Source organism: Haplochromis burtoni, unplaced genomic scaffold (genome assembly GCF_018398535.1).
Source record: "Haplochromis burtoni strain Fernald_Lab_line unplaced genomic scaffold, NCSU_Asbu1 Contig_69, whole genome shotgun sequence".
Lineage (NCBI taxonomy): Eukaryota > Metazoa > Chordata > Actinopteri > Cichliformes > Cichlidae > Haplochromis > Haplochromis burtoni.
In genome coordinates, this window is record NW_024582430.1 from 1,010,027 (window position 1) to 1,023,080 (window position 13,054).

Here is a 13,054-nt window from a genome sequence, read left to right on the forward strand (position 1 = left end):
CGTCCAGCTGGCCTGCTGGCCGCGGCGTCGCCAGCCGGTCGCCCCCGCGTGACTGTGCATTTTTATCTTTGTCTTGTAATAATGTGTGTCAGACTGGGGTTGTTCCAATATGTCAGCCTGATTCACATCATAAAAATCTCGTCTATGTCTTCCACCTCTGTTATCACGGACGCTATAAGTGTTTCCTGAGACCTGAGGCTCACACACGATTGGCTGTCCCCGGGTTTTTGTTTAATAAGGCCAATAACCGATTGAATAATTGAGGAAAAGTCCAAATATGCCAAACGCCCTGACCCCAGAGATGCACGTCAGCTTAAAGTATTAAACTGCCCGTTTTTTGCACACACCTGTATGTGACACATTGTTTGCCCTTAAACATGTTGCCCTGTCTCTCAGCAGCACCAAACACACTGGAGAGTCCACACATGAGCGCTAATCGTGGTACGAGCTGAATAACTGTGGTCTCTCTCTGTGGAGCTGCTGCGGCCTCGCACAGCCTCGTGTTCAGGTCTGACACAACACTGGACGTCATTATGAATCAGTGTAACGATGATGGAGCAGATACACCCTCAGAGTTGTTGCCAGCTGCTCTGATTTAATCAGTGACTGAAGCAGGAGACGTGTTGGAGTCGTCTTCTTCCATGTTGCAGACAGCTAGCAGCTACAACCGCCTCCGTCACCATCCACCTGTGAGAGGCCACGCCCCAAACTTTAAACACGTGGGCTGCTGTTATAAAGGGTGAAGCTAGCAGCTTTTGTATCAGGCTGTAAACACGTTACTCTGAGTTCTCAGCTGCATAAACGGCTGCATATTAATAAAACACTATAAGTGCACACTGCCAATGCATGCAGAGCCATCCTCACCACATTCATTAACAAACTTGCTGGCAGCTCTGACGGATGGGCGGGGTCACTTGGAAACAAACAGCAGCCTACCAGAGGTGAGCCAGCTGAACAAGGCCCGCCCTCCGTGAAGGTCTGTGTGCATGCGACTGAAGGCACTCATTGTTAGTCCCCAGCCACAGTCTGATGTGATGACACTGGGAGAAAGCTTATGAAAGGTGCTGCTCCTGATTAAATTATTCCCTTTGTGATGTGCTCTCCAACCAGCCGCCTGCTAACAGTGTGTGGGAGTGTGTGACTGCTAATTTAGTTTCCACTGAGATCACATGGCTATCAGAAGTGGGGACAGAGATGTACATAACACTTCCCCCTTCAAAAGCACCGATCTCCTCTTAAGGAGTAAGGCTGCTGATCCACCGCAGTTGTCAGGGCCGATGTGATGGCACCAGCGGCCCACAGGGACCGTCTCAGTACCACACAGGGTTCCACTGATGGTCCCAAATAGCAACAATGCAAAATGAAGAAAATTTCTCTGTGACAGGCCCCAATTATTTTCTCAAAGTAGTAATTTTACCATTTGTGCTATTGCTTTCATACTGGCTGCTCTTTGTTTCAGGAAACCATGGAACGGAAACTTGGTCTCCAATACAAGGGCCATTTTTATCCAAACTGTATGAAAACCAGGATGTTTTGGGAATTAAACCAACCAAACTGTGACATCGCCAAAGAAAAGTCAAACAAAACATTGTGAACAGGACAGTCCCACATTGGGACTCGGTTGAACTTTGTTTTTATGCAACTTCCAGGAAGTTGGATGCAAACATAACTTTTGGGAGCCAGAGCTGCCACTTTGGCCCTGATGATTCTACAATATCAAACATCCTGTTGGACAAGTTGGACATTTTAATATGGGAGTCTATGGGGACTGAATTAATGCTGGAACCTATGCTGGGTGTTAAAGGAACTGGTGGTGTTTGGTGTTTTATTTTTCAAAAGGTTTTGACGCTCAGTTTCACATCATCAAAAACTGAAACAGCACAATTATGAGGTCAAACATGGTAACATGGCAAAAATATGGTTAAAAAAAATACTATTTGCATGCAGCGAATAAGAAGTTCACATCCCACTGTATAGTAAAGTGTACTAAAAACAATATTTAATCTTTTTTATGATGATTGTAAGAACTCATCATGATATGTGACAATTAAATATATTGTGATATTTTATTTTTATAGCCCCAAGATACCTCAGAAACTATGGCCACCTGTAGTGAGTGCACACAGAGGCTGTGACTCTGTGACGCTGTCACTCGACTGCTTACTTCTGCTGTCAATGCCAGGTGAGGAGCATCCATGTGTTTTTACTCTCGAGGAGGCTGTAAAACTTTCTGAAAAGAGTCGATAAGTCAGTGAAGCTCACTTCTCACGGATAACAGCTAGACTGAGGTGAGTTGTTAAGGATATACTCAACTTTTCTGTCTGTTAATGCTGTTATCTCATATTATCTGCCGTTAGCCTTTGTTAGCTGCTGCTAGCTAGCTATGGTTGCTCTTAGCCCTTGTTAACTGCTGCTAGCTATTTGCACTTGCTCTTAGCCTCTGTTAGCTGCTGCTAGCTATTGTTGCTGTTAGCCTCTATTTGCTGCTGCTAGCTATTGTTGCTGTTAGCTTCTGTTTGCTGCTGCTAGCTATTGTTGCTGTTAGCCTCTGTTTGCTGCTGCTAGCTATTGGCGCTTGCCCTTAGCCCTCTGTTAGCTGCTGCTAGCTATTGGCAGTTGCTATTAGCCTCTGTTAGCTGCTGCTAGCTATTGGCTGATGCTATTAGCCTCTATTAGCTGCGTTACCTACCTACTTTTTTTAGGTGGATGCTAAATTGTTAGACAAAGACATTTTCTCTGTATTACTGTAGGGTTTTACGTTACAGTGTGAAGCACTTTGAGGCAACTGTTGTTGTGATGAGAATATAATCAATCTGTTTATCAGCAGGAAAGCATAAAGTTTGCTTATACGGTTGCTTATAACCAGCTAATCAATGTAAATTTATGAGCACAACATTTTTTTTTCTATTAAAAAAGCTGAACAAAATGACTACCTGCACCTTTAAAGAGAAATATTTGAAGGAATGTCGATGGTGCTGAGTCACTAACAACTCAGGGCTAGGCAGGTTCTTGACAACCACACAGTGAAAACCAACTTCAATGCCAAAATCTTGAAATGTTTTCATCTGGATCTCCCATATCAGTGAATACAGTGTGCTGCTTTCCCACTTTAGTCCTTTGAGGGATGAAAGAGTAGCAGATGTCCCTGTATGATTCACTGCACCCATGAATTTTCTCGGGAAGTATTTCGCCAGCGTGGTGGATGGGAATATGAGTGTTTGTGTTAGGGAGCGTAAGCAAGCTGGGACGAAGTTCAAAGGTCAAACAACGATGAAGGTTGTAGTCACAGAACTCACACACTGACTCACATTTTCACTCGCAGTGTATCTGCTTAGCTTCTGTCATCTGCCTACACAACCAGCTGATGCTGACAGCAAAGAGGACAGAATAGTAGTGACTAATGCAGAATAGTACCTGTGAGGCTGTTCAGAGATTGTTCAGGTCAAAGGTCAGAGAGGTCAGAGGCTCCTCTAAACAGCGGCAGGCCTGGAGCTGGCTCTGATTTTGCTTACAGGCACTAAAGTGAGAGAGACCCTCTGTCTGAAAAGTATTTTGAAGGCAGATCGCCTGTAAAAGGACCAGAGATGACTTTAAAGTGAATATTTGTCAGCTTGGAAACCTAAGAGCTGAAGCTGACAAAGGTGAAAAGGACAATATTTAGTTCAGTTTTGTTTTTATGGCACCAAATCAGAGCAAGGTGCTTTATATTGCAAGCTAAAGACCCGACTGTTTATCATGAAGAACTCCACACAGAGTCCCATCCAGAGGGCGGAGTCAAACTCTTCTTCTGCTGTGAGGCAACATGCTAACCACCACGCACCGTGCTGCCCATCTCTGTATACATATTAATATAAATATGCACAATAGGAATATAATGATTATGAACTTGATGTGAACTTGATGTCTACAACATTATTGTAGCCTGAGTAATAAAGTGTATTACAGTAACACATTCATTGAGTGGTGAGCGGGGCAAGGGGGCATTGTTGAGTAATAATCTCAGTCCTGTAAATCTAAATGTCTGTCTGCTCAGACCTGGTTCATACAGACTGTTCTGCTTACTTGCACTCAGCCACAGTCTTGACCTCCATAGAATAAAGTCTGTCTACCCACCAAACTGGTCTGCTTCCATCTGACATCCTGAATCCAGTCTGTGTCGTCCCTCAGAACCACTGAGGGTTAAAAACAGTCCAGTCCACAGTGTGCCTGTTATGATAAAGTCAAACAGGAAAACAGGATCTGTGAAGTTTAGGATGGTTAGCTAGTGTTAGGCTAACATGGACACATTACCAGACCTGAAACCAGACTGAGACCATAAACTGGAGGCCAGAGAAGTCGCCCCCTGCTGGCCTTTGTAAAGAATGCAGGTTTAAGGCACTTTACAGTTACCATTTTTAATCACTCCTTTAAATCAAACACCATCAGACGTGTCTTTATCCTGTCTTCCTTCTCTCACCTCAACCGGTCACAGCAGATGGCCCCGCCCCTCCCTGAGCCTGGTTCTGCTGGAGGTTTCTTCCTGTTAAAAGGGAGTTTTTCCTTCCCACTGTCACCAAAGTGCTTGTTCATTGGGGTTCATATGATTGTTGGGTTTTTCTCTGTATGTATTATTGTAGGGTCTACCTTACAGTATGTAAGGTAGGGTCCAACAGACCCTACCTTACAGTATGTAAGGTAGGGTCTGTATCCACAGGCTGTGAGGCTCCTGAATTCTGCCCCCCTCCCCTCTCTGCCCCCCTCTCACGGACAATAACCATATCCAACTTCTTAATAGCACTGAACTGGTTTGCATTGGTGCATTATATCTTTATCTCTCCTCCCCCCTCTTTCTTAAATAGACAACCATCATATCTCACAGTACAATAATATTGAACGGGTTGCATTGTTGCATTTTGTCATGTTTCTCAGGTCTTTGTCTGAATGTCCTATGAACATTACCTGTCTTGTTCTCATGTTGTTGCTAAGGATTGTCTCATTGCACTGAAGTCACACTGGGTTAAATATTTACACTTGGGTTTTAAGGGGTTTTTTTTTTTTTTTTTTTTTTTTTACGGGTTGTACGGAAGCCCCAAACGCAATTTCATTGTTCTTTGACAATGACAATAAAAATAAATACTTGATACTTGAATACTATGAAGCGCTTTGAGACGACTGTTGTTGTGATTTTGTCAATGAAACTGAATTGAATTGAACTAACAGTTTTAACAACCTCAGGTTGCCTAGGCTACAGTGGCTCGCCTTTCTAAGTAATCATTATTTCAGATTTGGATTTGGTGGTATTACAAAACAAAAGTGCAATTCATCTAATTACCACAAACTAATTACCACACAGATGGAGTGAGCCAAGAGTTTTCCCACAGCCTCCAGATGAGTCGCCCCCTGCAGTCCGTCAGAAACAATACAGGTGTGAAGCTACATCCACCTTTAACAGAGTGACCAACCTCAAACGTGGTTGGTCAGTACCAAGAAAGCTTCCAGCCACAAAGACCTTAGATACTTATATGCAGATATATTTGTACACAGTAGCAGTGCAGTATTATTTGTAGCTTATATAAGTTGTAAAATCGCCGTCTTTCTGTGCATCAGCGTGCCTTACCACTTTTTCCTAACAGCAAACAATGCGTGAAACTCACTAATGAAAAAGTTGAATAATTCAGGAAAAATGATTATGTGCAGTTTTCGTGTCACCATTGGATCCCAAACAAAAGCTAGTAAGCTTTTGTTTTGTCTGTACTGTAGGTCACCGGATCTGCCCGACCTCACCACATGTGTGTCCTATAATCATTTCCTCTTTCTGGAGTTTCTCAAGTCCCTGCTTAGTACGGCTCAACGTGCCAACTATTACTACAGTTCTGGCTATTTACCACACGAGGTTCAAGTGTTTGGCAAGCCACTTGTCCTGCCAGCTGTGCGTAACTCTGCTCTTTCTGCTTATGCAAACTTCATTTCCAAACAGCAGCTGTACTGAGACAGGAAGTGTGAATGCTGTGAGACGATGAACATAAATGGCAGCACTTGATAGGAAACCTAAACAAATGTGTCACATGTGAGGAAACCTTCACACGTAAAAATGGTATCAGGAGTTTACTGTCAGTAAAACGTAACACGTCGTCACAGTGACAGCGAGTGTTTCCAAATTTGCCTGTTTTTAGTCTTTCGATGACAGAAGTCGTCATTCTGGACATTTATGGAGCCTTTAGATGTCGTCCACTTATTTCAAACTTTTTTCTTCTTCTCTTCAGTTGATGTTCTGTTAAGAGTTGGACAGCAAACTGCTCAGATGTGTGAGCGACTGTCACTAAATAATAACTGGTAATAATTACGTTACGTTGTTTTCACATGTTGGTTACATTTAGATTGTGTGGACATTTACAGCGTCTTCCTGTTTCTACTGTCTTTCCCTTATTATGGATACCGTGAGCCGTGATGCAGTTTTGCGTTTGTAAGATTACTGGAGCTAATCTGTACAGGAACTCTCTAACTGCGACTCCAGGATCGTTTGTACCCCTGGCTGGGAATAACCGGCTCACAAAGTTCCAACATTGATGTTTATTGTATAGATTACAGACATCTGGGAAGAGTCCAGAACAGCTTCCAGTTGTGCCTCATCATCATCACCCTTGGAGCCCCCCACCCCCTCACATACCCATCATTCCTGACGCATGAAATATTGTCAATATGCATTCCTAAGTTACAACTGACTTCCTACTACCACGGGAAGCTTAGGCTGAAATTTGTCCAGCGGTTTGCAGCCGACACCCACTTCCTGTTCTTCCTTCTCATCCGATTTAGCCTTCAAAGTTTGGCTCAATTAACAGAAGCTTGTCAAACCTGGTAAGTGGAGATACTTGGCATGGGCTGAAATGGTGAAAAAGGTGAGGCGACAGCGCTCGCTTGGCGTTTCTTCTTCATGTTGAGGAGCCGCAGATTGGGTCTTGCACCCCGGCCCTGCAACTATCCTTTTTTTTCCTGGCCTGGTGAATGTGTCTCTGTGTCCTCCGTCCCCCTGCTGAGAGATTCCAGAGGCACCTCTCTTGGCCTCTCAGGGCTTCTGGGTCACTCGTTTGTCATTATGACCTTTGACCCCTGTAGTCCAGTGTGCCGGGAGGAATGTCGGAGATGTTTACCTTGGCTGAGACTGATGGTGTCCAGGTGGCTCTCTCTATCCCTCTCCTTGTATTTTCTCCTCTCTCTGCTGTCGGCTGCTGAGTGATGTGAAGGTAGAGCGCTGCCCGGCGTGATTCCCGTCACGGGCGACCCACCTGCCTGGATCTCTAGCTGAGCTCAGGCACATTTGTGGACGGACTCTTTAGGTTTGTGTCAGAAAATATCGGGATTGTCTTGACTGGAAGGTAATGAGAGAGAGAGAGCTATTGATTGACCCCGTGTCTGGGTTCGGTCGGAGAACGCACTCGTCCAGAGCTCCACTTCCCAGAGTTCGCCATCAGACAGCCAGCTGAGTGGCGTGGCTAGACAGAGAGGGCATTCAGTAATAGGTAATGGACCCCCACTTCCAGCCCCCCCGCCCTCCACTTCACCGTAGTGCCATCTATCACTCTCGCACCGGACCTTCCCAGTGGCTCCTTGCTGGGTCCTCATCTACTGGAAACTCTTGGAAAGTTTCCTGCCCCCAGGCCCCCCGCTCCCCCTCCAGCCCCTCTAAAGAGCCCATTAAACAGTGTTGTAATGCAAACAGTGAGTCCGAAGAGAGCGAGGGCCAGGTGTCGGGTGCGGAGGGGATGAGCGTCTAATGCAGCCATTACGAGTGGCGGCTAGGGTGGGTGGATTATCATAAAAGCATCTCCCCTCCCTCTAATGTGGACATGTCTGATCAATACCAGACTCCAGGGAGGGGGGGTGGAGGGATGGATGGACGGATGGATGAAGGATGAGAGGAGAGGGAGCAGCTTTATTTATTAGCTCTGTCGCCACAGCGCGGGATGGCAGCGATGGGAGGAGAGAGCACGAGCAGCGCCGCGCTGTTTTTAGTCATCTGATGCCATATCTGGGTCATGTGACAACTTGAATTTAAAGTGCAAACCAAAGCAAGCTATTAATTTATTAATGAGCATGAAATGATTTAAATCCCTGTGTTATGAGACTGCAGCTAAACTGATGACGCTGAATTCAGGCCCCGCGGTTCGACACGTAATTAAGAAATCGCAGCTTCATTCTGGGCTGAAACTATAAATGCTCCCATTTATTTGCATGTAATTGGTAAACAGAACAACAAACGACAGCTGTGAATATGCACTACAATTGTTATTAGTTATTATTGCTGTTTTCCACAGTTGATCATAAGAACGTATTAAACATTATATGTAAATATACTGTGGGCCACAATCAGGTTGCGAAGCAGACGCATCTTATTGTTACTCAGTCAGACCAAAGTCTGATGATTTTGACTCAAAAAGAAAAACAATCACGCCCAACATGTAAAGTAATTTAATTACCTGTAATTTTATTACATAGAAAACTGTAAAACTGGTCAAATTGATTTTACATAATTAGAATCTATTCAGTTTACATCCAGCATGTTGTCCTTGTGCTGAGGGTGTCGGGCTCGGAGGTGTCTTTGCTGTTGATCTCCAGCTCGCAGCCCACTGAAGGTTACACCTGCAGCTGGAATCAGACTCAGCACCTCCCATTCTGAGGTTTTGATGTCGATATGTACAATGCAATTTAAGCTCGTCAGGTTAAAACATTTGGAATTGTTGTGGAGGAGTGGCAGGGTTTTGATAAATGGTGTCGATAAATTGGGCACGGTGTCACACTGTGTGGTGTATGCAGCCCACGTTTTATCTTAAGTGGGCCGGAAGGTTTTGTTAATTTAAAGGTTTTTTTATTTATTTATTTTACTGATAAAAGCAGACATTTCTATAGTAGAATAAAAAGAAGTTTTCTGTCATTTAATTGTTTTACTTTGGTGTAGACGGCCATGGGGGAGGACTTGTAATGGTAAATGGCCTGTATTTGTATAGCGCTTTACTAGTCCCTAAGGACTCCAAATCTGAAGCATTTCTCCCGCAAAACGCTGCGTCCAGATGAACAGAATCAACTTTTGGAGATTTACTTTCCTGGATGATGGAGAATGCATCAAGATGCAGCTTTTGGTGTTTTTCATTGTTAGCTTAGACCGCGATGTTCTTGCTACAGTGCAACGTTCTGCTGCGAACATGAACAGACTAAAGTTGCCTCTCAAATGTTAACAGAGAGTCAGAGGCACTGACCTCCAAAGCAGGATGAGTTGACCTCCAAACTCAACTCGTCCTCCACATTGTGAGGATGTACTGGAGACCCACCCCAAATTCCCACAGGAAACAAAGGACACGTCACAAACGCCTTGGTACACAGCTCCAAATGTTCACCGTCTGTGCCCTGATCAGTCACATGTGCGTTACATGAACGAGGTCGTTGGTTTTCACGGTGCAGTTGATCTGAGATTGCTTTCGAATGGGTGTAGTCAAAGCTGACGACGTTTGGATTCTGGGTAAATTAACAGACTCATCCATTTTCAGACTTGATCTTCCAGTCTATGGATGTCAGTGATCTCCAGCCTCACGAGCACCATTTGACATCAAGTGTTACCTGCGATTATTCCACTGAAGAACACGTGCATGTCTGGAGGACGGCTGCTTGTCTCGTTGCTTTACAGCAGACTGTTTAATGGCTTTACCTGCAGGTGTGTCCCACATGTCTTCTGCAGGGATGTCCTCACATCATTTCAGTGGCAGTGTGAGCAGACAGCCAGCTGGTTCGCATCAGTTTTCCTCATACGAGCGTGACAGGTTTCCAGAAACAGCCTTCCCTCGGCAGCTCTCATCTACACCCAGCAACTGAGATGGATCCGTGTTGGAAGGCGTCCTGAACGCTGTGTGGAAACGAATGTTTAGCAATGATGGCTGTTTAACGGCTGCACAGAAAGTTGGACTGACAGATAGATGGCAGTTGCAGCTGAAGTGGGAATGCAGGATGAGTGTGTGGTTTCCAGCACTGACAGTTGTTGTACAACAGCAGATCAGAAGTGCTTCCTATTGAACTTCCCACAGATGATGAGTCCCAGATTGTGTATAAAGGAAGCCTGTTTGCATCTCGGCGATTGTTCTCAGTGCTGCTGCTGTAATTTTTAAAACGTGTTTATGCTCGCCGAGCTGCCAAAATCAACTCGATATTTGGCCCACTCGCTGTTCGGTGGTGCCACCAGCTCGATCGTAAGCTTTCCAAGATTAGAAATGGGTGAAAAAATAACAACCGTGTGCCTCAGAAAGCCTCCAGGGCAGCTCCAGCGCTCAAGTCTCCGCTGGGAGCGATGATCACCATTGTTCCAAACACACCTCCTCATTCGGTGCTGTGATGATGATGATGGTGAGCGCTACCTTGACATGTCCAGAATCTCCTGAAAGGGTTCACCGGGCTGGGATACAGTGAGTGAGAAGGCCTGAGCATCTGATTCCCATTATCTTCATCTTCATCCCAGCGTTCAGTGAGTCTTAATGCTCTGTGGATGGAAGCATTTCATCCTGCAGAGATCAGGCCTCTCCCTGAAGCTCGACTGCCCCAAAAGCAGAAAAACGAGGCTGTTAGGTCAGTGCAGCCATGGGAGCAGATGAATGCAGGGACAGCGAGCTGCTCCACCATGCATCACTGTGTCACGAGAAAAGCAAGATGTGCGGCGTGTTCTTTACTTCAGCTCTGCGTCACATCGCTGTTCAGCCTCGTGCTTCGGCGCAGTCAAACTGTTGAAATTATTTATTTTATCATTTTGTTTTATATGTAAATATCACAAAGAATTAGATTTAACATTTATTAAAACGATAAACAGGTTGAATGAATATTTTGATTGTTATGACATAAATGAGTTTAATATTTTATCTGTTTTTCACATATATATATATTTGTAATGTTTGGTAACAGGTTATAAACCAGCTGCAGTATCAGTATTTACTCAGACACAGCAGTAAAGGAGCAGGGCTCCATCTGTTAGCGACACGCTCAATCCGTCACTGGATGAAATCATGTCACAGAGCAGTGAGCTGGTGTCGACAACTCTTAGTGCAGAATTACTGTTTAAAAAACATGCTGATGTTAAATTGGTTTAAGTTATTAGAGGCATCAACAAAATCCCCTAAAATGGATTTATAATTTCAACAGTTAAATTTCACACAGACGAGAGGAAAGTGCAGCGTTTGAAGGTGCTTGGGAGCTATTTTATATATTAAATGATATTTTGTAACCACTTTTAAATTTTAGATTTACATTTTGTCTGTGGGTGGGTGTAATTTACACAATACATGTTGTGTTTAAGTGTTTTGTGTATGAATCATTTTCAGATGAACAGGTGGAGCAGAAAATGTGCTTGAAAAAGTCCTTGCAGAAGAGCTCATTCAGTAGAAACACTTTGAAAAGGACGGCAGAGCTGTCAGTGGCACAAACTGTGCACATGTGAGGTGATTCTGCATTAATGTTAATCAGGAGCTCCGTCCTCAGCTCAGTGTGAATAAACAATATTGAATCATCAGCAGTCAGAATTTTGAGAGCTGAGATCTGTTTGTGGAGCCAAAATCGTACCTCAAACCCATCAGCCGCCCGCTGAGGATCATTTTGGAACTTATTAGCATGGAACAGGAAGTCTAAACCGGAAGTCTGTCAAGCGCCGAGGCTAATTCAGCGACAAGCTAATGGGCTGCCAGATTGAGTTACCACAAACACAACAGATTTAAAATTGCTCAATTTTATCTGCATAGCCAAGTAACGCTCACAATGAAAGGCCTGCACACACCGGAAAGTCTGTCCGAATATTTTGTGTGTTGAAAATATTTTTCAGACTTTTTCTTTTATCAGGCCCAATTTTACCTTCTTTTTTTTTTTGCATGTGGATCTGACCAATCAGACCACTGCGTGTGAAAATAAGTGTCCTGGATATACTATGATTTAAGCTCACACACAGAGCTCATCATTTCTTCTTGAATTCTTGACTGTGGTGTATGTATATATGCATATATACCACATGACAAGTTTGCACCTGAAAATTCTGAATTTCACGTTGTTTATTTGCGACGCGCTTGTTGTGTGAAGGCCTTTATTCTAGTTTGACTGCAGATTATTTTAAATGCAATCTGCGGCGCTTATAGAAAAAATCCTGCAATCCAAATTTTAAATTGTATTAAGGATTGAAATTTGCATTATTAGGGGCGTGGCCTCTTTGACTAACAGGTGGATTGTGACACAGGCGGCTGTAGCTGCTAGCTTCGCCTGAGCTGGACCTCTGCACTGTGTTTGTGCTGTTTGAGCCTTTAGGAGCATTTTAATGGCATCATGTGACCAATAATATGGCTGCTGTGAGGTCACTGTACTAACAGACCGTCCAAGGAGGCGGAGCTCCAGTTTTGATGAAATTGTGGGTGTTATTAATTGTCACGCCACCCTCTTCTACAAATAAAGGGACTTCTTGCAGCAGAAGTGGTTCAAACGTATCTGAGCGGGTGATGTCACAGTGGCCACGCTCATGTTTTATACACAGAGTTTGATCCTTTCTCAAACACGTTGTGTGCTTCAATATTTTACTCCATGAGGAAACGGGTGACGTCAGTGTGAAACACAGGAGCTGAAATATGTGCATGATTTTAATTAGTGACGGAGGAAACGGCGACGGGGACACGCGGTCGGCTGAAAATGTGAAATTGGTCATCTGTGCACAGAGCTGTGTACCGTCAGCATCGCTTCCATGTATATTTACATCCCCATCCTCCACACTTTACTCACAAACTAAAGAGAGAAGAATATATTAATAGTAAGCACTAATACTCTGTGGTCTTGTGTTAACATTTCGAGTGCACTCAGTAGCTGGTGCTGCTTTCACTGCTGCTGTTTTATATAAAACCAATCTGTATGAAAGCCCCGCGCCTCCCACACACGTGAACAGCTCTGACCTCCCCTCATGCTGCATGGCGAAAGTGCTCTCCTCACTTTTTTCTTGTTACAGTGTTTTCCATCGCCTTCACACACACACACACACACACACACACACACACACACACACACACACACACACACA

The 13,054-nt window shown here is 44.2% G+C and overlaps 1 protein-coding gene across 1 annotated transcript in view; it reads left to right on the forward strand.

Annotated features, from left to right (window-relative positions):
- The first annotated feature begins 2,123 nt into the window (after positions 1 to 2,123).
- The window catches only part of bnc1 (basonuclin 1), a 32,734-nt gene continuing 21,803 nt past the window's right edge, over positions 2,124 to 13,054 (forward strand). Inside the window, exon 1 of the mRNA XM_005923996.3 lies at positions 2,124 to 2,288. The gene's annotated coding sequence lies outside the window, so the exon portion shown is untranslated. The remainder of the gene's footprint in view (positions 2,289 to 13,054) is intronic.